A 24,398-nucleotide genomic window follows, 5' to 3' on the forward strand; every position below is an offset into this window, starting at 1 on the left:
ATTTACAAGCACAACGTCAAAAAATAGAATGAGCCAGTGGTTTCAATCATGACACACCACTTTGAATTTTCTGCCTTTAAAAGACCTATGTATTTTTTCTGAGTTTTGACTACGATTTTAGCATTTCCGCTTTGTTTTGACGAAATATGTGACTGACTGCATCCTTTCTTCTTTGATCTCACGAGGAACAGTGGTGCAGTTGTTGGCACTTCTGCTGTACAGCTCAAATCACCTTTTTGGCCACAATAATGAAACATATAGGGCATAAATAATGAGTTATCTCCAGAGGTAGGTAGTAACGAGTTACATTTACTCCGTTACATTTACCTGAGTAACTTTTATAAAAAATTGTACTTCTAAGAGTAGTTTTACTGCACCATACTTTTTACTTTTACTTGAGTACATTTGTGAAGAAGAAACGCTACTCTTACTCCGCTACATTGGGCAACACTCGAATCGTTACGTTTTTTCCATTATATATGCTATATTTTTGCCAGAGAGAAGTCACCAGTGGATCTACTGCATGACTGTTTCACCAATCAGACGTAGCAACAATAATCACATGACTACGTTTAACGAATCAGACGTAGCAACAATAATCACATGACTCCATTTCACCAATCAGATGTAGCCATGCAGTCACATGACCACACACAAACTTCCTGCATCTGCAGCCTGTGAGACACTTTTAGTCATGCGGGGCTCCTGTTCACTACTAAACGGGGCACAGCTTCACTGCAAGAACCTTGACAGCCAACTCCTGCTGAAGCTTAACCATCACTTCACTGAGTGAAGAACAAGCAGACTTTAACCAAACATGCACAGACACAGACAGTCATGGTAAAGTGAGACTTCTTGTACGTGCACAAGCTGCCTTGTTCTAATGTTATTTTCTATCAGCTGTGCTATTTGGAGGGCAAGTGTTCTTTTCTCCTTTCCTTTGATTTCCCCTTCTTTTTCTTTGTGCCGACCTGTATATATACATTCCCATCTCCGTGGGCATTAATCACATGCCGCAGAAAGTCAATTAAGCTATTGAGAACGATCGCACCTGCATGAGAAGGAGTGACTCGCTCCAACTACCTCATTAACTCCCCACGGTCGTGCAATTGCGCCCACGGAGAGTGACATGGCTTTATGGATTTGAAACTGGCCTTTTTTTTTTTTTTTTGAAGCTGCGAACCCGCTACACCACAAAGTGAATATACAGTATTATACTGTCAGTGTACAGTATATCTTGTCACTGTAAGTAGTTTGCACTGTTCAAACATACGTTACCTACTGTAGGTATTGGCTTCAAAAGCTTTGTTGTGAAAAACTGAGATTTGGAACTTTGTGTTATTCGTGCATCTTTATTTTGTAAAGATGTTATTTATTTGTACTCATTTGTTATTTTATTATTTGGAAATAGACAATATAAAATAATGTGCAAATTCTGCTGTCTTATTACAACATTTCTAAAAAATAAATCATTTACTATGTTCAGTTACCATATATACTTGAGTATAAGCCGACCCAAATATAAGCCGAAGTACCTAATTTTACCTACAAAAACTGGAAAAACTTATTGACTCGAGTATAAGCCTAGGGTGGGAAATGCAGCAGCTACTGGTAAGTTTCAATAATCAAAATAAATACCAATAAAATTACCGTACATTAATTGAGGCATCAGTAGGTTAAATGTTTTTGAGTATTTATTTCAAAGAAAAACAGTAAACTAGCTCTGTAAGTGGAGAAGAGGGTCAACAAAAACAATATGGTATCTCTCTCGCTCGCTCACTCTCTCTCTCGTGTATGTGCGTGTGTGTGTGTGTGTGTGTGTCCCTTGTGCACGCGTGTGTGTCTCTTTCGTGCGCGCGTGTGTGTCTCTCTCTCTCTCTCTCGCTCGCTGCACAGGGAGAGACTGAACATGTGCGGAAATCATCAGCATGCAAAACCCGAAAAGGGAAACTGGCTTGTATACGGGACCTGACTCGAATATAAGCCGAGGGTGACGTTTTTCAGCACATTTTGGGTGCTGAAAAACTCAGCTTTTATTCGAGTATATACGGTACTCAGTACTTGAGTAGTCTTTTCACCAAATACTTTTTTACTCTTACTTGAGTAATTTTTTGGATGACTACTTTTTACTTCTACTGGAGTCATATTATGTTGAAGTAACGCTACTCTTACTTGAGTACAATTTTCGGCTACTCTACCCACCTCTGGTTATCTCTGCTTGTGAAGTTGCAATGTTTTATAATAAGCAGCTGTGATTTTAAAATGTTAATTGCGTCTATTGCAAGTGTCCAAAGTGCTTGGCTAGACTGCTGCATAGAGTAAGTCCAGCTACTTTTTTATTTGCAGCTGATGTCTTTGAATTGCCAGCCGTCAACAGGGTTTGTGAGTAACTGTGAAGATGGTTTTTCAATGGGTCAGACATTATCAAATACTAGAGAGTAAAACCATCCGACTGAGAAATGTTAAAAGCCATTAAGCAAATATAAGTTGTTACCAGAACCAAGATGCTAAAAACATAACTCAAGTTGATAAATGGAATGCTATGAGTCATTAACCCGAAAGTTTGTTCAAGGTTTTTTGCCAATGTGCAGGTTGATCTTTGAGTGCCATGTTAATATAAGGGAAGGAGGTGCATGCCCTATGCATGCATAATAATTAGCCATGTGCAAATAAAAAACAAGCCATGAAGGAGCCTGACAACACAGGAGATTCTGTGAAATAATAACAATAAAAGGTTTTATTACTATTTACAAGACATTTCTATCTTTTTAATTGAAGAAAAAGTGTAAAGCATTAGCACAGACAGTTTGGAGAACTTTCAGTGCGACTTCAAAAATGTTCTGCCTTTAAAAGGCCTACATATTTTTTCTGACTTTTGATACAATTTTGGCATTTCAACTTTGTTTTGACGAAATACATGATTGTGCGTCTCTGACTGCATTCTTTCTTCTTTGATCCCACCGAGGCGCACTGGAGCAGTGGTTTGCGCTGCTGCTGTACAGCTCAGGTCACCTTTATGTCCACAATAATAACAGTATAGTTGGTAGACTTTTCCCTAGCCCTCAGGGACACTTTAAAGAGTCCTTCCCCATTGACTTTAATGCAGCTCACCATTTTCAGTGAATATCACGAACATTTTTGTGATTTTGGGGAAGTCACAGTGGAGTGAACTCGGCAATGTTCGCTCATCACGAATCATCATCTATAAATACATCCTCTCTTCTAATTGTTCCATTTGAAATGTCTGCAACTATGGTAGTTGGAATAGTTTGGCCATTCCGTGAACCATTGTATTGTTACAGAATGATTACAATCAAGTGCCTTAAATTTGTAAACAATATGCAATAAATTTCAGTGTATTTGATAACGCCTGCTTCATGGATGCAAATATGAAAAAGAAAGGGAAATGACGCAGAAACAGTAGCACTGCTTTGACGCTGGGTGCCACCAGTTTGCAAAACCGAGCAGAAAAGTGCATACCAAGGTGTGAGGCTACCGTGAAAATGTGCGTGGCTTTATGCCAAGTTTAGTTTTTATACATCTCGAAGTGAGCACGGAAACGGGCATACACAACATTTTGCGCATATGCACCATTTATACATGAGACCTCTGGTGACTGAGGAGGTATAGGTTTTCTTTTATTTTTGATATGTGTTTCTCATTTATGTACACATAAAGGAACATCTGTAAATTCTTTTATTCCACCTGCTTAATCCAAGTGACATGGGTACAAGTGAGCAAGCAACCATGAATGCGGGCATCACATCCCAAGGCACAATTACTCAAATGGCCAATTGACCTAACATGTTTTTGAATTCCATTTGGTAACTAATAAACAGATATTATACATTTCCAGTTTACATTTAGTTTAGGATGATAGTGGTAATGCTAATTTTTAGCTTTTGTTGGAGCCCTACCCCTGGGCTACAACCTTTTCTCCTTCTCTATTTTGGCTCTGTCCCATTATCCAACTATTGCTAATAGCATTCAATTATGGTTGTTTTTAAAGGGGGTGGGGACCTTCAATAGGTTTTCAGCCATCAAAAATTGCTGAGTTGTAACCACCTGAGGAAAACCAAAAAGATTTTGATGCCTCATCTGTTCGCTGTGCCTTTAAACCTTGTCCATCTCAAATGTAAGAGCCACTTCTTCTTTGCTTTAATCCAGCCATCCATTTTCCAACCCGCTGAATCCGAACACAGGGTCACGGGGGTCTGCTGGAGCCAATCCCAGCCAACACAGGGCACAAGGCAGGGAACCAATCCCGGGCAGGGTGCCAACCCACCGCAGGACACACACAAACACACCCACACACCAAGCACAAACTAGGGCCAATTTAGAATCACCAATCCACCTAACCTGCATGTCTTTGGACCGTGGGAGGAAACCGGAGCGCCCGGAGGAAACCCATGCAGACACGGGGAGAACATGCAAACTCCACGCAGGGTGGACCCGGGAAGCGAACCCGGGTCTCCTAACTGCGAGGCAGCAGCACTACCACTGCGCCACCGTGCCGCCCTCTTTGCTTTAATATTACATTTTATTTTTTAGGATCTTAAATTTTAAGACTTGACATGGATTTATAACTGTTTTTATTGTGGGGGTAATTTACCATATTATTCCTCTTCTAAAGGATATACAGTAATCCCTCCTCCATCGCGGGGGTTGCGTTCCACAGCCACCCGCGAAATAAGAAAATCCGCGAAGTAGAAACTATATACCATACCATACCATACCATTTTTATTTGTTAAGCGCTTAAAAACACAGCATTACAACTGACCGAAGCGCTGTACAGTTAAAACAAGCAAGACTAAAAGCAAAATATTAAAAACAAACATTAAGAGAGAATTAAAACAGAGACATTAAAAAACAGGTCAGGGGACCCAATAAAACAGAGAAATAGCAAAAAGCAAGTGGGAATAAGACAGGTTAAGAATTAAAAGCCAATGTGAAGAAGTGCGTTTTTAGGTGTGATTTGAATGTGGCGACTGAAGCGGCTTGCCTAACCACTAAAGGTAAGGAGTTCCAGAGCTTGGGTGCACAGACAGAAAAAGCCCTTTCACCACGAGCTTTAAAATGTGCCTTGGGAACGGTTAGGAGCAGCTGATCTGCGGATCTAAGAACACAAGGGGGATTGTGACGATGGAGCAAGACACTCAAGTAGGCAGGGGCTAGACCATTTAGTGCCTTATAGGTTAAGAGGAGTATCTTAAAATCAATTCTGAAGCTAACCGGCAGCCAGTGTAGGGTTTTTAAAATCGGTGTAATGTGTTGGCTTCTGCTGCTTCCAGTTAAAAGTCTTGCAGCCGCATTTTGAACCAATTGGAGTCTCGAAAGAGTGGCTTTACTAATACCATATAGGCAGGAATTAGAATAGTCGAGCCGGGACGTAATGAATGCATGGATTACTGATTCCAGGAGGTGGTAAGGCAGAATTGGTTTGAGTTTGGCAATTCGCCTGAGATGGAAAAAGCAGGATTTTACTGTGCTGTTGACTTGAGCATCCATTTTCAGGACCATATCCATTTTGATTCCAAGATTGGAAACAGACGAAGTTACTGGAATGGGAAGAAAGTCGAGGTCAAGGGGTAGGGTCTGTTTGCGGTCGGGACTAAAAACAATGACCTCGGTTTTTGAATCGTTCAGGTGAAGGAAGTTTACAGCCAGCCAGTCCTTAATGTCAGATAAGCAGTTGAGAAGAGGTTTAGTGGAGTCAGTTGACTTGAGGGAGAAATAAATTTGGCAGTCATCAGCATATAGGTGATACGAGATTGCATGTTTTCTAAAAATTGCACCTAAAGGCAGGATGTAAATTGAAAAAAGTAGTGGCCCCAAAATGGAACCCTGGGGGACACCACATGGGAGTGGGACTGATTCAGATGAAAAATCATCTAGCATGACTCTAAGAGTCCTGTTGCAGAAATATGACCTGAACCAGTCGAGGGCTAAGCCAGATACACCAACCCAGGATTTGAGTCGGGAGATCATGATGTCGTGGTCGATTGTGTCGAAGGCAGCAGATAAATCGAGAAGAACCATAATCACGTAGAGTCCTGAGTCCAATGCCAAAAGGACATCATTTAGGACACGTAAATGCGCGGTTTCTGTGCTTATGTTTATATGGTTATTTTTATATTGTCATGCTTGGGTCACAGATTTGCGCAGAAACACGGGAGGTTGTAGAGAGACAGGAACATTATTCAAACACTGCAAACAAACATTTGTCTCTTTTTCAAAAGGTTAAACTGTGCTCCATGACAAGACAGAGATGACAGTTCCGTCTCACAATTAAAAGAATGCAAACATATCTTCCTCTTCAAAGGAGTGCGTGTCAGGAGCAGTGACTGTCACAGAGATAGAGAGAAAAACAAACAAATCAATAGGGCTGTTTGGCTTAAGTATGCGAAGCACCGTGGCACAAAGCTGTTGAAGGCGGCAGCTCACACCCCCTAACGTCAGGAGCAGACAAAGAGAGAGAGAGAGAGAGAGAGAGATAGAGAGAGACAGAGTTTGTTTTTCAAGCACAAATCAATACGTGCCCTTCGAGCTTTTAAGTATGCGAAGCACCGTGCAGCATGTCATTTCAGGAAGCAGCTGCACAAAAGATAGCAACGTGAAGATAATCTTTCAGCATTTTTAGACGAGCGTCCGTATCGTCTAGGTGTGCGAACAGCCCCCCTGCTCAATCCCCCTACGTCAGGATCAGAGAAAGTCAGCGCAAGAGAAAGAGAAAAGTAAGCTGGGTAGCTTCTCAGCCATCTGCCAATAGCGTCCCTTGTATGAAATCAACTGGGCAAACCAACTGAGGAAGCATGTACCAGAAATTAAAAGACCCATTGTCCGCAGAAACCCGCGAAGCAGCGAAAAATCCGTGATATATATTTAAATATGCTTACATATAAAATCCGCGATGGAGTGAAGCCGCGAAAGGCGAAGCGCGATATAGCGAGGGATTACTGTACTGTAGGTATTTTGGATTATACTGAGTATAGTAGGTTTGTTTTATTTGTCTTTGTGCTACTGTTTAAAGGACGTCACTTTTGCATTTTCTGTTTTTTTCATCCTCTTACCATTTACAACTTTAGTTAATATTGTTATGGGAATTGTTAAAAAAGTTCTTTCCCTTATTCAAGTCTTAAAGAACTTACAAAAAAGATACAACACATATGAATGCGTATCAAAGCATGACAAAATTATCTGGCAAAGGAGAAAAGAATTTTAGATGTTATTAAATATCTAGCATTGTAGTTGGTGTTAGAAATAAATGACAAAGTATAAACATAAACACAATTACAGCAGACAGGAAATGGCTGTGGCTGATTATTTAAAAGCTGTAGATATCCTGATTAGTATTGGTAGAAAGCAGATTCAAGATTCAAGACTCAAGATTCTTTATTTGTCTCACATACACAGCTATACAAGTACAACACATAGTGAAATGTGCCCTGAAGTAATTGAAGAGCTTGTGTCAAGAAACAGGTCTTCCACAGGCACAGACCTCGGTTGACTAGGAGCAGGGACATTGTTCCATAGTTTTGGAGAAAGAATTGAGAAATGGCATACATTTTTAGCATGTTTGGAAAGAGAGAAGGAAGGGATAGGAGGCAGGCTGAAGTAAAGCTAGGCCCCCTTGAGCGACATAAGGAGATACTTGAGAAGGGTGGTAGCTGGAAGCTGAATCCAAAAGTCTGGATGAAATTTTTTAACTTGACCACAACAGTAAACAGAACCCAACAGAGAAGTAATGAGGGACAGGTAACACCCGTCATATAGAAGCATTATGGATTACAGTTGGATTCTCAGAAACTGAAGATACTTCCAAGATAGACATTTACTGGAATGAGTGGAAATCAGTGGGCTTCACTGAAAAGATAACAAAATTGCATAAGATAGCTGCTATGGAAAGAGGCAATCTGACAATTCTATGATGTAAACAAGAGAGTTTAAAAAAAGTTTTCATTTCACGTAGAAACATGGAAGCCACCTGAAAACAACTCCTTATAGCTGAGTCTGCTACTGATTATCGTATATTTAAAATTATATTCCAATAATAACAGTATAGTAGTATATTACTTGTATTTTATTTAAGTGCAATGTTAAAATGATTAAATTATGTTATTTCTGTCTAAGGTTAGTAAGTGCAATGTCAATGGAATATATCCTGTGGTCCTCTGTACAGCGTGCAGAAAACGTAAGCTCCAAAGTGAACTCTGCATATATGTATTCTTTGTACAAGGATCAGTATGATCAAAAGGAGTAAAAATTACCTGCTTTATAGATTTCTCACATTATGCAAAATGCAATTACTGATCCTGTATTTAATGTTCAGAATTAATAAATTATGAATTAAATGATAAGAGAACATGTGCATTCTGTCCTCAAAGGAAATTAGACACTACTGATTTAAGAGAAGTCACAGCTAACATCACACTAGTATTGTGAGTCAAAAATATTTATCTGCAAAAATCTGATGTCCATGCCAAAAAAAAGACACAGAAACGCTAAGAAAAAGTCCAGAAAAATGCAACTAGGTTGATTCCAGGACTTCAGAGGATGAGTTATGAGGAAAGATTATAAGAGCTGAGCCTTTTCAGTTTCAGCAAAAGGAGATTAAGTGGTGGCATGATTGTAGTTTTTAAAATTATGAAGGGAATTAGTACATTGGACTGAGAACATGGGGAAATAGAAGCTTGTTAAAAGGTAAATTTCACACAAACATTACAATGTTTTCATCACACAGAAAACCACAGACACATGGAATATGCTACAAAGTAGTGTGGTACACAACAGGACTTTAGAGACCTTCAAAACCAGACTTTATGTTGGAACAATTAAGTGATTAGGACTGGCAAGCTTTTTGGTCTGAATGGCCTGTTCACATTTAGATTGTTCTAATATTTGAATTGTTCTAATATTTTGAATTGTGAAAGCACTAAACACAAGTCAGGAAACAGCACTGGACAAGTTTGTGGTACGGCCCCCCCACACACACCCACACCCAGACAAGGTCCAATCAACTAATTAAATGAACCTGCATATGGGAGTAGTACCTGGAGGAAAACCCACGCAGACAAATGGAAGGTCATGAAGGCTACACACAGACAAGTTCCAGGTGTTGGATTCAAACTCAGGACATTGAATTTATGAGGCAGCAGGGCTACCCAATGCACCACCCACTAATAATTCATCTATCCATTTTCTAACCCGCTGAATCCGAACACAGGGTCACGGGGGTCTGCTGGAGCCAATCCCAGCCAACACAGGGCACAAAGCAGGAAACAATCCCGGGCAGGGTGCCAACCCACCACAGGACACACACACACCAGGGCCAATTTAGAATCGCCAATCCACCTAACCTGCATGTCTTTGGACTGTGGGAGGAAACACACACAGACACGGGGAGAACATGCAAACTCCACGCAGGGAGGACCCGGGAAGCGAACCCGGGTCTCCTAACTGCGAGGCAGCAGCGCTACCACTTCGCCACCGTTAACCCAGTCAAAAAGCAAAAGCTGCTTCCATTTAGAATAGCTAAAACACAATCACATTTCTCCATATTATGCATTAAAAGATGCAAAGACTGCAACTGCAAACTTTATGCCTGTTGCCACTTGCACTCTTACAGCCTCCACAGCATGCTACTCTATCTACAAAAGCATGAGATGAGAGGCATACCTTTAACCTAGTCAAGAGTACACTACATTTAGAAAAACACCTTCACAAACACATTTGAAGATACATGAGGTAACTTAGCAGCTTGGTTAAAAATATAACACCCATAAGATCTTGAGATTATTTTGAACACAGAAAAAAAATAAGAATTGATGACATTTATTGGGCTGAAGAGCTTGTTCTTGACTAACCTTTTTCTTATTTTTTTATGTTAAGCTTAAAAATGCTCGCTCTGTTCAACACAGAATATAAGAATATATACTAATTGCACGCTACAAATTGCTAAAGCAGGAAGGAAATGCAAGAAAAATGTTTTCACTGTTCTAACTCTATTCACATTGCATTCATCATGCTGCATCACTCACTCTCCTTAATCTCCCCAGGGTCACTTCTGACCACATGAGAATCCCTGGGCAGGGCTAATCTAGTAAAAAGCTACACACCCACACACAAAAACGTTATTTTCGGACATCTGATCAGTGATATATAATGCAAATATGTGTTTTGGCCTTTTCTTCTGTGATAAAGTAAATACTTCCTTCTTCCTTTGTTTTTATCTCCTTGCTGCATGTACTCCCCTTGATCGGTCTGAGGGGACAAAGAGTGTGATAAACCTTGCACTAAATGAGAGGGCTTGGAAAAAGGACGGATGAATTCAGTTATTACATAAATTAATTGGATATTTCAATTACAGTTTGAGATGAAGGGTAAATTAAATACTCTTCCTAAAACTTAATGTCCCTGCTACATATCCAGGTGAAATGCTAAACTTTTTGTTTTAAAGATATTTTAAGTAATTTCCTAAAGAATTTTCCATGTTTTCAGATTTGTCATTCAATGCAGCTACTTTATTAGCATCCATAAACAAATCTGGGAATTACAGTCCATCCTAGCTGTTGAGCACTAAAAAAATCAAATACATGCTGACATCCCTGGAATGAACTGTAGATAGTGTGATGTTGACTCTGTCTTTCAATAAGACATGAAGTGTCTGGGATTTGCAAATACTCTTTTTTGTAGCCCTAACAAATCAGAGTCTATAGTGGCTAAATATTTAAAAAGAACTGCAAAATAAAGGCATCATTCTTAATAAATAAATAAATAAATAGTCTCCACTAACAAATGGACTGATGGCCCAGTGGTCTCTGTGTTTTACATAAGGATAGATAGATAGATAGATAGATAGATAGATAGATAGATAGATAGATAGATAGATAGATAGATAGATAGATAGATAGATAACCATACTTTGAAAAAACAAATTCACCTCATGGCGGTCGTGTAGGCGTATGTTAAACTGATAGATAGAACTTTATGTGCCCGTAATTTAACCTCATATCTGCTTTCTAAAATGTTATCTGATCGCTAATAAAAAGCAAAGAAGTCATAATAAAAGTTAAGGTTGCCGCGTTCGTTTTCTCGTGTAATACTCTTATAATATAAGACCCACGTCAACATGTGCGTGCAGTTCTTTGCAGTGATTGTCCTATCGGCACATTGTATTTTATTTTCTCGTTAAATTTCATTATGATGTATTTATGCATAATTTTAGTCACGTCCATGATTTAGTGAGAGCTTGAGATATAACGGACGCGTAAACTATCTTGACAAGCTATAATATAAAAGTAACGTTTACTAAAAACTGCTAAAAAATAATAGAAATAAAAAAAACAGGTTTCTGAACTGTTTACTGCTGTTCTTCGGTTCTTCGTTAAGTAACTCATCACTGATGAAACCTTACAAAATGCAGGCTTAGTTTGGTAGTGACATTATAGATAGATAGATAGATAGATAGATAGATAGATAGATAGATAGATAGATAGATAGATAGATAGATAGATAGATAGATAGATAGTGTGCATTTGTAAGAAACAATATTTTATAATTTATGCATGTATGGTTTACCTTTCTTTTCTCGTGCAATTCACAGCCTGTATATTCCAACTTGCGTTCAGTCAATCCAAAACTAACGAAAACATTCATTCATGCCTACTTTAAAACTTGCTCGCTGCTGTAATTCTACCATCTATCTACATTTCTTTTAAGTAAAAAAGTGGACTTTTCTTTTTCTCCTACCTCCGGAATGTCTCCTCTCTTCAAAAAGTCACGTTGTTTCTTTACAATTCCCACATTTTAAGCGAGGGAGCCTTACACTCCCACACAGACGGAGTTGAGCCCCACTGACTGGAGCTAGACTGAGGCGTGGGCACGACCGCCGGCTCGGCGCGGGCACGAGCACTCGCAGTCGTTCCGGAGCCCCAGGGTTGGTTTACAAAGCGGACATCATTTAAAGGAGCCGCGGCTCCTTTACGGAGATTAGCAGATAATTATGCTTACTGATGGCAAATTCAGGTCTATTGTATATTTTTATCATAACTTTAACATCATAGAATATTTTAACGATTTTTTTGTAGTTAAACATGTATAAATAACAAGTTATATTAAAGTAGAGACGGGTAAAGCGTGTTAAAAGATCTCGACAGGCGTCTAGCTATTGATTTTTGGATGTATTGGTTTTAATACCATAAAGCTAATTTCAGTTGAAGTGTTACAGTAAATAACTTATTTAAAATTGTAAGACTTCAAAAGAAGGAAAAAATAATAATTTAATGTGGTCTAATAGTATATTCATTTTTTTAGCAGTCTTCCTTGTGTTCCAAAGGCATTAGGAATATACATAACATGTCAAAAATGTTTAACTTACTAAACTGATCACTATAAAAATAGTTCCTACTGCTTTAATGTCATATCTGAATACTTTTGTCATTTGCACATATTTTGGCCTCCTGGCTTTAGAGCACTGGATTCATATTCCAGGCTTGGTCACTATGGACTTTTACTCCGGTTCCTGGAAGTTTGAACATACAAATGTTCAACGTTTAAAAAAACAGCAAGCAAAAAAAAAAGATCTAAAATTCAATCTTCTGTGTGCAATGCAGTGATATATACAGATCATATACAACTACTGAATACCTTGTATAGGTAACAAAGAGTAAATAACGTAATGTAGAGAATTGGGGGGATGTTTCTTCTGAAGAGTATCTGGAACACCACAAAAAGCCAACTAATGTAACACTTGCATCTTTAGGATGTGAAAGGCTGAAGAAAAGCCCATATCTAAATAGGAAAAACATGCAAATTCATCACATAGAAAGTGACTGGGCACAGAATTAAGAACAGTATAGTGGCACAATGACAGTAGTACTAGCCACTGTGCCAATATGCCACCAACAGTATGATTATTTGTTTAACAATACCATCATCCTAATAAGCAGTTCTCCTTCCTATAGTGGGTAGGTATGTTTAAAACAACAGATGAAAAAATGAAAGGTTTCCCTTAAACAAGAAAAACTCTAAGTTTGGCATAGCAACTCCTTGTTTGTGGGGGCTAATATTGCTTTAGATGACCTCCCACTTTAAAAAATAGATCCCTCCCTAATGCCCATAAATATAATACTAGCAAGCATCTGTGCACCCTGAGAGGGGTGCCCTAGTCTTTGTCTGGTATTACATGGTATCATTTAACATCAAATAATATTCTCAGATCCACTTATTTCAGTATAAGGTTACAGGCGGCCAGAAGCCCTTTCATTTAAACAATTAAGATTACTGTATAAATTAGTAACTGATTTTTGTTTCACTCCAAAAAATACATGAGGTATTACAGAATAATTGAGCTGAAAAGAAGATGTATGATTAAACTGACTGTAAATTTAGGGAACAACAGTGGATGGGTAAAGGCAAAAAATGCTATTCAGTAGCTTTGTTTGGTTCTGTTTGCTGTTAAAAGTATTTAAATAGAAAATGTAAAATATAGCAACTTTCAATTTACCAAAGACAGAAAACAGGTATGCTGTAAATATGAAAGAAGCTAAGAAACCTTGAATGCCTGATCTGTGTCTAATGAGATTACAGAGACAGGTGAGTTGTAAGAGCTTCAAGTCATATGAGGTACTTTGGGGTGTTCATTTGCAGAGATTGTTAATTTAAAGAATTCAGCAGAATGACAGGACTACATTTTGGAGAGCAAGAGATTATGTTTTATTTGTGTATACAGCATTTGTACATACACTATCATAGCACAGAGTTTAAATAATAATTGTCAAAGGTAGAAAACTAGGACACATAAGGGATTCAAATCTCTGTTTATGATAAAGTTCATTGTGAAAAATACTTAGGAATGCAAGTTAACAAATTTGACTAAAACACTATTAAAATGTTGCTGTTTCTTACAGAACTGCACCGAGACATTTAAAGTGTTGACCAACAATGAGTGAACACCACCAAAGTAACTTGAAACTACTGAGAATTGTTTTTACCACACCCTGATTAGATGAATCATACTGTATGTATAGATGAGTTGTTATATTTTAAACATTTTTTTAATTTTATGAATTCATTTAAAAATATAAACTGAGGAAATTGTTACCAAATGAATTGTCCCAGTCATGTATTCTTTATCTCATATTTCCTGGAAAAGGAATTAAATGAGGCCTATGTCACTCTATTGAATGTGATTCATCTCTTAAGTATTTTTTATTTGTTAATATAAGTAGATTGGGAAGTACTATCTATATTACAGTTCATGTTTTTGCAGTTAGCTAATTATGTGACATTCATTTTTTCACCAAAGTAAAAAAAATAAAACTTTCCAAACTTTTTTCACTAGCATATATTCCCTTTGACCACTGAATATGTCATTAAATTTAAAAATGCTTTTAATTGGAGTAGTTCACTTTAATAAATTTGGAAAGGCTTTGAAAAAGTGAAAGCGAAAAACTATTTAATTCATATTACACAGCATATTATTAAACCCTTCATGACTTTTTTCTTTGTTTTAATTCAAAGGCTCAGTCTGTTACTCTTTTATTTAGAACATGAATAATGCAAAAAAATATTTGAACCTCATTTCATTTTCATTTATAGGTTAAGAACCAATGTTTTTGACAACTCAGCTCTCAGGAAGTTGAGCAATTTAATGCTTTAAGAAGCCTCAGATGTAATAAAAATTGCACCACCCCCACAATTACAAGCAATTTGCTGTGGAAGGATAAGAAAACAAACAGTCACAGCTGTGCTTTGTTTGGCCTATTTTAGATTTACCATATGGCTTCAGACAACACCTTCAAAGACATATACCTGGGCCTGGAGCCTAGCAGGCACTGTATTATACGTGGAATAAAAAAGAGGGTTATAAATTGTTAAATAATATAATATAATATAATATAATATAATATAATATAATATAATATAATATAATATAATATAGTGGGTTGGATAATGGATGGATGGATGGATAATTATAATATAATATAAATTCTTCCAGGTACTCTGGATACTCTATATTTCATCCCATATCACAAACATGTTCAAATTGACCCAGTGTGAGTGTGAGTGTGAATGTGGGTGTAAGTGTGTATGCATGAGTAGTCCATACAATGGGCTTACATCCTGTCCAGGGTACTAGGGTGTTGTACCGTGTTAGCCATTATGAATGTAGAGAAAAGCCAAGCAAAATGACACCTTTTATTGGCTAACTAGAAAGATTACAATATGCAAGCTTTCGAGGCAACTCAGGCCCCTTCTTCAGGCCTGAAGAAGGGGCCTGAGTTGCCTCGAAAGCTTGCATATTGTAATCTTTCTAGTTAGCCAATAAAAGGTGTCATTTTGCTTGGCTTTTCTCTACATCCTGTCCAGGGTTAATTTATGTTTTGTACCCAAAGCTTCAAAGATATGTTTTTACCCAACCCAATTTCTCAATGTTATGTTGTGATTGTAATAACACTAAAAAGTTACATCAGCCTGTGGGTCAGTCATCAGCAGTATGAGCTGGAATTCCATCATGCAAACAAGTAGCTTCAGAGCCAGCTTCAGGGGAACCTATAAAAATGGCATGCCTGCTAAAGTTGCAAATGAATTCCAAATAGTGCAACAACAGTGTGCCATCCTTCTAAGTATAGTAAGTGATCTAAAAGAAATATGTAAAAGAGCAACAATTCTCCTTCACTCAGCACTGGCCAGCATATATTTAGAGCTACATTTGTGTTTGAAGTGGGATGAGGTGAAAATCTACAGTTTAACTTAGCCTCAGCGCCACAAAGACCAAAAATAGTCTTGCTAGCCACTTCTGAGAAGTTGCTGGAGGGCTTCCAGGTTAAGGTCTAGCATTTGGAGTACAATTCGCAGGATCAGTATAGGAGGGAAGACATCTGAGTGACTGTTACCTGTGCAGCTCATCACTGCAGTGTTCTTCCACCTGTTAAGTTTTACTGGCCTGGGGGCATGGACGCCAGTCGAGCAGAGGGAATTTGTGGTACGTTGAGTTACCACTTACCCCAAGTAAACAGTGTGAAGCAGAGCTGATGGTAAGACTGTGAGGGCAAAAGATGAGGCAGATCATAGAGGCATTACAGAGCAACTGTTTAGGGATAGTCTCAAAGCTAAGATCAGGGCCTGGAATGCTGTTTGCAATGTCAGTTTAGTGAAGGAACACAGCAAGACAGGTAAGAGATACATCTATAGCTCTACACAAGGTGGTTTGCCTACCCACAAATAATGGAAAGATCACTGTGCAGAAGCACAATGTTAAACACCTCTGCTTTATGACAGCACTACACTCAGCATCCATGGTGCACCACTTCACAACAAAGTGCTCAAATCCCCCACCCACTAATATGTATTTGTCACCAGCCGCATAACTGCAGCAGAAGAGAAGACCATACCACCATTTAAAAGAGTTTATGCACCATTGCAAGGAGGTGACAGTGAACTTTAAAGAGAGGGTTATGTAACAATGAGCAAGATAAATTAGCCTGTAGATGACTCACTGTTAGAAAGCACTGGCATTCCATCATGCAAATGAGGAGCTTCAGAGCCAGCTGCAGGGTAGTCTAGAAAAAAACGGCAAGCCTGCCAAAGTCACAAATGAATTCCAACTAGTGCAGCAACAGTGAGTTGTCCTTCTACAGACACATAAAAGAGTGATGTAAAGATCATGAATTCTTTGGCACTGCATAACTATTATACAGGTGTCTTGGTGCTTAGCAAAATTTTTATTTAGAAGAGATTGCTGAGCTTAAATAGTTTGTATAGCTTTCACATGCTCTCCCTATATCTAAGTTTTTCTCTAATTACTATAGATTTCCTCCAAAATCCCAAATACGTTGTTAGTTAAAATGTTATTTCTAAAGTATGCTTGTGTGAGTAAATTTAGCTTGGTGTGTGTATGTGAATGTGCCTGTAATCGATCGGCACCCCATCAAGGCTTTGTTCCTGCTTTGCTCTCAAAGCTGCCTAGATGGGGTCTTACTCCCCAAAGATTTTTAAAATATAAAGCAGGCTCAGGAAATGAGACCCTGGGGATTGATAAATGCAAAAATAGATGACTGGATTGATGAATAACATACTGATATCTATGTATGGGTTTAATTTGAGTGAGTTTGGCTATGTGAATGTGGCCTTGGATAAACTCTAATATCATCCGGGATCAGTTCCTGTTTTGCTCTGATTCTATTAGGGTAGACAACTTTTTGTTCCCATGACCTTACAGTGAACTGGAGTGGTGGGTAGATAATATAATGTTTCATTTTTATTGATTCAAATCAAACATGCTGATAATAAGACTAGACAGAAATGAGTTAAATCATTTCAACTCTGAGCAGGAAAATTCAAGTAATAAAAAGTAATTGATATGTAGAAAGTGTAATCTGAAGTTGCTTGTCATGCAACATTTCCTTTCATCCTTCGTTTGTACTGCTTGTGCATGTTAGAGGCGTGGAATTCTGGTAGCCAGAATAGCTTAGCATGCGTATGTTTAAGTCAAGAGTGGTACATATACAGTATACAATTTTTAAATTGCTTTTCATTCATCTATATGTGAAATCTAATTAAATACAAATTAAAAAAATGTGAAATATTAATTGTTAGTAAAATATTTTAAAGTATGTTTCTTAGGAAGCAGTTTTTTGAATTTCAGTGATGTTGAATTTCTACCATTTATGGACCACAAAGACCAGTATCTTTCTTTACCAGAAAGCTTATTAAAACAGATAATACAAGCTCTGTTTGTTCAGCCTGCCTCTTCATTCAGCTGAGCCTGTGTTTGTTTTGGAAGTTTGTGCCCTATCTTTAATCTGACAGCTTCTACTTATATGTCCACTGGCCTCTCAGGAGGACTGGTAATACAAGAGGAGTCAATGAGGAGGAAAACTCCTGGTGTCTTATTTTGAACTGTGACACAAAATAGAGGGTTATGTTTACATTAACATTACTCTTTGCATTTTATATTCAGAACACAGTTACATTAACAGCAGAATTCAAGTCTAAAAACATACTTTAAAATGATGATATCTAGAAAGATAATGTAAAATGACAACATTGCTTTTACAAATTTCTCCACACTCTTCAAAACCTGTGCATGGCTGTGCTTGGGTCCTAATTTGGGATCCTGATGTGATTCGTCGTGTGGTGGATGCAGCAACACATTCTATCAGTGTGTGCGCCCAACCTCTTCAAACATGAATTGTAAAATTAAACAAGCCTTGTAGCATGTATACCAAGTATACTCCCAACCAACCAGTAGGGAGGTAACTAAAACAATACAACGATAGTTTGCACTTATGGGAAAATCAACATGCTTAATGTAAACAAAATCAAAGGGTGGAAATTTTATTGTCTTACTATATGTGGATTTCTTTAGTCTAAACTAAGCGCCATGGCAGTAAGAAATTAATTAGGCTTAGAAAGAAAATAAAGATGCAGTATTTTAGGAGAAACATTGCAAACAGTCACCCTAATACAAAGGTTTCTTAATGGTTTCCCAGTGTTACCAGCTTTTACCCTGTTTGTAGTAATTGCGATCCTTTCGCTGGGCTCATACCAGTGTGTTTTAGGAATGGGTTCCCCATGGCAGCTTCAATTCAACACAAGCACATTTGTCAATCATTTTATTTAAAATAACACCACTTGGGGCGGCATGGTGGCGCAGTGGATAGCACTGCTGCCTCGCAGTTAGGAGAGCCGGGTTCGCTTCCCGGGTCCTCCCTGTGTGGAGTTTGCATTTTCTCCCCATGTCTGCATGGGTTTCCTCCGGGTACTCCGGTTTCCTCCTTGCAAAGACATGCATGTTAGGTGCATTGGCGATTCTAAATTGTCCCTAGGTTGTGCTTAGTGTGTGTGTGTATGTGTGTGCCCTGTGGTGGGCTGGCACCCTGCCGGGGTTTGTGTCCTGCCTTACACCCTGTGTTGGCTGGGATTGGCTCTAGCAGAACCCGTGACCCTGTAGTTAGGATAGTGGGTTGGATAATGGATGGATGGATAACTCCACTTGACAGTGTCAAGATAATGTCTTAAGAAAGTGTGCCAAGGGGATGCCACCCCACATGGACTCCAAAGTATTCCATATTTATAGCACATTTGTTAGTGGTGGATATCTGCTTTGGACAATTGCTCCATCTTACCATACAGATATTTGATTAGATTAAGATATGGTGACTGTGAAGGTCTTTGAATTGAGATGAATCAAGTTCGTGTAACCATTCTAGAATTTAATGGTTGCAATACAGTGATGGTGTTGCTGATTTGTAACAATAATCATTTATCTTGTGGTGCTGAAATCTTATACACCTTATATCAGAAAAACACCTTCCCCACCATTACACCTTCACCAACAGCCTAAAATGAAGCCACCCGGATGGATGGAACTTATACTTTGTTGTTTTCACCAAATAAATGAATAAGTGTGAACCATGACTTCTTACACCAGGGGATGTTTCTTCATTCCTGTAGTGTCCAGAGTTTGATTTCCTTTGAGTTATCAACACCACATGCCATTCATAAAATGGTGTAAACATATGGGTGTTCTGATGTGCTTATTTAAGATTATTTACTGTAGCTGTTACTCTGCCCAAACCATTCCAGCCATCGGTGAGCACTTCAATCTATATTATGTTACTGACCACAGGATAATTGTTGTTCTTTGTAGGTTGGCTGTTGTTAACTCCCATGAAAAAATAAATAACAGGATTTTCCTAATACACTCACTCTAATATGTCCAACAACCTCTACCATGGTGTGATCAAAGTCAGTTAAATCTTCAGTGTAGTCTTTTCTCAATTGGTATTGTATGCTCATATGGTCCACTGGTTCCTACTCTACGTTGAATAGCATTGATTAACATATACAGTATAGTGCATCACTGATAGAGTGGTCAGTTATTGGAGAGTGTGTGTATACCTAATGGCCACTTAATGCACTTATGATATAATGCTAATCCTATTTCCACAGTCTACTATGGCAGACATTAGGTGTTAAGTAAAACTCCAAAGATTGCTATTTTGGCTGACATATTGGTATGGGGCTTCATCAGGAGGCAGTCTGTACTTTGGATTTATTGTACAGATGGCATAGTACATGTTAGGGTCATAATGCCTACTAAACTAGTCCAGGTTGGTTTGAGTGAAAAGACTCCTACTTGAGATGTCATTGTATGTGCCGTTGTTGCATTTATTCATTATTAATGTCCAGATTCTGTAATGTAGTATCTCCATCTGCATTTCCTGCCTAATGCCTCATTGTGTGCATTATCAGTTCAGGGGCTTGTGCCTCATGTTTGACAGACAGTCATGTTAGCCATAGGATAAGATGAGGGGAAGTAATCACACGGGTCTCATCAGTCTACACTATATAGTAGCCTTATGTGACAGTAGGCTTAAGAGTCTACTGTGGTCCTATCTCTTTAGTCTTCTCATTAAAAACCTGTCAAGACTAGAATACATTACAGGTATATGGCATTGCATTAATTATTTAATGTACCCTTACTGCAACAGATGGATACACTATTAAATAGTTTGTCCTGGGGTGACAGCTTAAAGTATTACGACTCTACTTTCAATGTAAGTTTTTTTTTTTTTTAACAAGAGCGTGCCCTTTGTTTTTAAAGTTCAAGCCTAGCTGATATTTAAAGTAAAGTCTTCTTCTTTTCTTTTGTTTTTGTATAAACAAAAATTAATAAAAGGAGGAAATCAGTTTTTTAATATATACTGTAAGATTCAGTCTAAATCTTTCTATTTCCTAGCATCGATAAAAAAGCAGAGATTTTAGCTAAAGTCCAAATACAAATGCATTTTTCATTGATAGACAGGTGATTTTCTCAGCATTCACAAAACAACATAAATTAGGCTTGAAAACAATCAACTAAATAAAAAAGACAAATTGTTTTTTAAATTTCTAAACATCTAACACTGAATTTTACATAGCGGAACATCTCTGAATGCCAGGTTAAGCTAAAAAGTCAGAAAGGAAAAATCTTACAAGGAAACGAAAACATGAACATTTTATGCTCTAATGAGACCATTTTACAGGATATTCAGGACAACCAATCATCCATCAGTCGATTTTTGATTACTTAAAGATGACAATTTCTTCTTCACGCCTGTTCTGTTCATTCCTTGCATTTTCTCTTCCAGTTCCAACAGTATTTTTTCTGCTGCAATCATTTAAATTCCAGAGATTGTTTGTGTTGGGGAAGGGTAGGGTTGAAGTGATCCAGTAATTTAGAAATTGGTGATTTTACCAGGAAAAAAATCATAGACACTCCTTATAGTGCTAACCCCACATTGTACATGTCATTAATGATTAAATAACTACAACTATTGTTGAACAATTTTTAATCTCTGAATATTTTCTTCTATAGATCACTTAATGTAATTAGGCCTTTCAAAATATACTGAGATGGATGCAGTAATGCATGATGTAGAAATATGAAAATAAATGAATTACATTATACATTTTAGCCAAATTATGTTATTTTTTAACTGGAAAATGTATCATGGATGCTCTTTATGAACTGTTCTTTTTATTTCTTTAACACAAATTGCCTAAGAATTTAATATAAAGTCCATGTGTCTCTCAAACTGGTGTATAGTAGTTTTTCAAAAAAGCATGCAATACAGTATTGTGGGAAATCAACAGGAGAATATTAAAACAGAACATTTCTTTAACTGAAAGAAGCAAAGATCAAATATAAACCACTTACCTAAAAACACACAATAACAAAATTTAATCCAATAAAAATAGCAAATAACAGTAATATGTCAAAATCCATCAAACTCAACACTTAACCCCCACGTAATCCAGATAATTATATTGTAGCAACCTCAGGGTCCGACTCAGGAATTCAGAGAGATACTGTACCTGGAGAAGCTGGCTATAGACCAGCTGATCTGGGGTGGCACAGCTGTAAACACAGCACTTAGAAGAGCACTTTGATCAGACACATCTCATAGCTGCTGAAGCCCATTGGCAGGAATGCTTGGCAGCTGATGAACATCGGATTAGATTCTGGCTGTGGGTCAGCTCGCACAGTGCCAGGGGAATAGTGTGGCAAAGTGGTTGCTTCTGACCCCTGGTGAGGCGGAGTGCAAAGGGACAAAGAAGCTGGGTGTGCATGTTGCTGCTGAACACCTGAGTGGAGGGCAGGAACAGTGTTGAAGATGCCAATTGTCCTATTTAAGGCCTCACAGCAGCAATCAACATTAAGAGGCTTATTTAATTCCTCCCTCTGTCACACCATGTTCTTTTAGATTGTAAACCTGAGGTTAAATCTAAGCATTAAGATGATGTTGTACATAAATTAAATAGTTGATTTGCTAAAGTATGCTTTAAAAAAGTATTTTTTACAGAAAAAATAGTTAAATTCTACTGTATTATTCCAATATGTAATAATTCTCATTTATTTAGTGCTTTTCTCATTACTCAGATCGCTTTTTATAGTGAGTGTGGAGCCACTTCAACCTCCAGTAATGTGCAGCATCCAATTTTTTTATGCCAGTATGTAACCAATTAGAGACAGGGGATGATAAGGGGCCAGAATGACTGAAACTAGGCCATGGAGGAGGGCAATTTAGTCAGGACATCGAGATACACACTACTGTTTTCGAAAGATGGCCCACGGATCTTTAATGACCACAGAGAGTCAGGTTTACATCTCATATCCCCTTTTCTTAAAGGTAGTCATACCAATTTTGCCAATTCAAGTAGTATTACAGAATGAAAAAAACTTTTCAAAAATTAAACACAAAAATTATAAACTGCAACATAAAAGTAAAAATACAATAAAGAATACGGTAGCAATGGACACCAACCAAAAATCATATAATGACAATCGTTTACCATATATATAAAAAAAAAAAAGTACCCCCAAAATCACAGTAATTTCTAATACGGCATTAAGGGGCAGGAGACTGTTCAAAGATACTCTTTGTATTCTCAAGATAAATATCTGTTAAAAAAGACATGCTTCTCACATATTAAAAGGTTTTAACATATTTCAAATCAGTATTAAAATCCTAAATAAATGCAGATATTTCTTAAAATGTTCGCTTAATTGATTTTATCGTCACCCAATTGAACAATTTTGCCAGGCCGTAGGTTATGAAAAGACCTTTTTATACTAATGAGTTTGTATTTATAGAATTTTCAGATTAATTTTTAAATTCGACTTCACCTTAGTTATTTCTCAGCCAGTTTCACCTGCACCTAAATCTATGATTAGAGTGTTTTTCAAATATCAAAAGCTCCAGCAATGGGAAACATAAGACTGGCACGTCTTATAAAGTTGTGCATCACTATTGTTTTAGAAAAAAAATTAAAATGAACATGTATCAGCTCCAATGGACTATATCTTAATATTTTTTTAAAATTAAGATTGTTAGAATATAGTTTGCAAAAAGTAATAAAAAATAATGTGGAATACATTAAACCTTGTTTATTTGTCTGTTTTAACACACAAGATACATACTTCAAATGAGAAATGACACAAGATCAGACTATATTATTCCAAATGTACACACATTAGTAAAACTACGGGGGATGCAGTAGTAATACTGCTGCCTTGCAAGGTAGAGCCCAGGGTTCAAGTCCCAGGTGCTCCCTGTGCAGAGTTTGATGTCCACTTGGGTTTCCTCCGGGTGCTCTGCCTATGGTATCAAAGGCTACAAAGTTCCTAGTTAGGATAAGTGGGCTTGAAAAATGGATGAAGAGAAAAAAAATAAGCAGCATTCTGGAATATTCTTACAATATTTGGTAGCAGTGTTAAATGTTTAAAACCTTTTTTTATCCAAATATGTAGAAATACAAATGAGCTCTTAGATATAAATGTATTTTTTGTATTTTAAGACAGATGTATTAAAAAAAATATGTTAATAGATTGATAATTTTACAAAAGAGCAGCATTCTTTTAGGATTTCAATACTGCTTTGAAATATTTCAAACTTTTTAATATATGTAGAGCTACTTTTTAATTTCAGATAAGTTCAATTTAGGAGTTTTTTTGAAAAATGACATTTTTTTTTCAATTTAACATAAAATACAAACCAAGCACAATTTTTTCTTTTGCATTTTATTTGTTTTATAAAAGTATTATGGTTTCACCACTGGTGTGTCAAATAATTTTTAACAAATGTTGACTTGCCTGGTTTTGTAACTTCTCATACCAAACTGAAAAAGAAATACTCCATGACAAAACACAGAGTATTTCTAAAAGTAATGATTATTTTACTTCTGTGGATATTACAAGTTTAATCTGGACAATAGTTCATGCACCATTTGTTGGAGAGACATTGTTAACTGTCAGTTCTTTTGGCACTGAAATTGTTATCCAACATTCAAGCTGCAATGTTATTTATCCAAATGTAAATCTTTGCAAATGAAATTAATTCATTAAATA

The 24,398-nt window shown here is 37.4% G+C and overlaps 1 protein-coding gene across 1 annotated transcript in view; it reads right to left on the reverse strand.

The window, feature by feature from the left end:
• Positions 1 to 11,868, reverse strand: part of arap3 (ArfGAP with RhoGAP domain, ankyrin repeat and PH domain 3) — a 199,173-nt gene extending 187,305 nt beyond the window's left edge. Inside the window, exon 1 of the mRNA XM_028812615.2 lies at positions 11,750 to 11,868. The gene's annotated coding sequence lies outside the window, so the exon portion shown is untranslated. The remainder of the gene's footprint in view (positions 1 to 11,749) is intronic.
• Positions 11,869 to 24,398: the final 12,530 nt, after the last annotated feature.

Source organism: Erpetoichthys calabaricus, chromosome 11 (genome assembly GCF_900747795.2).
Source record: "Erpetoichthys calabaricus chromosome 11, fErpCal1.3, whole genome shotgun sequence".
NCBI lineage: Eukaryota > Metazoa > Chordata > Cladistia > Polypteriformes > Polypteridae > Erpetoichthys > Erpetoichthys calabaricus.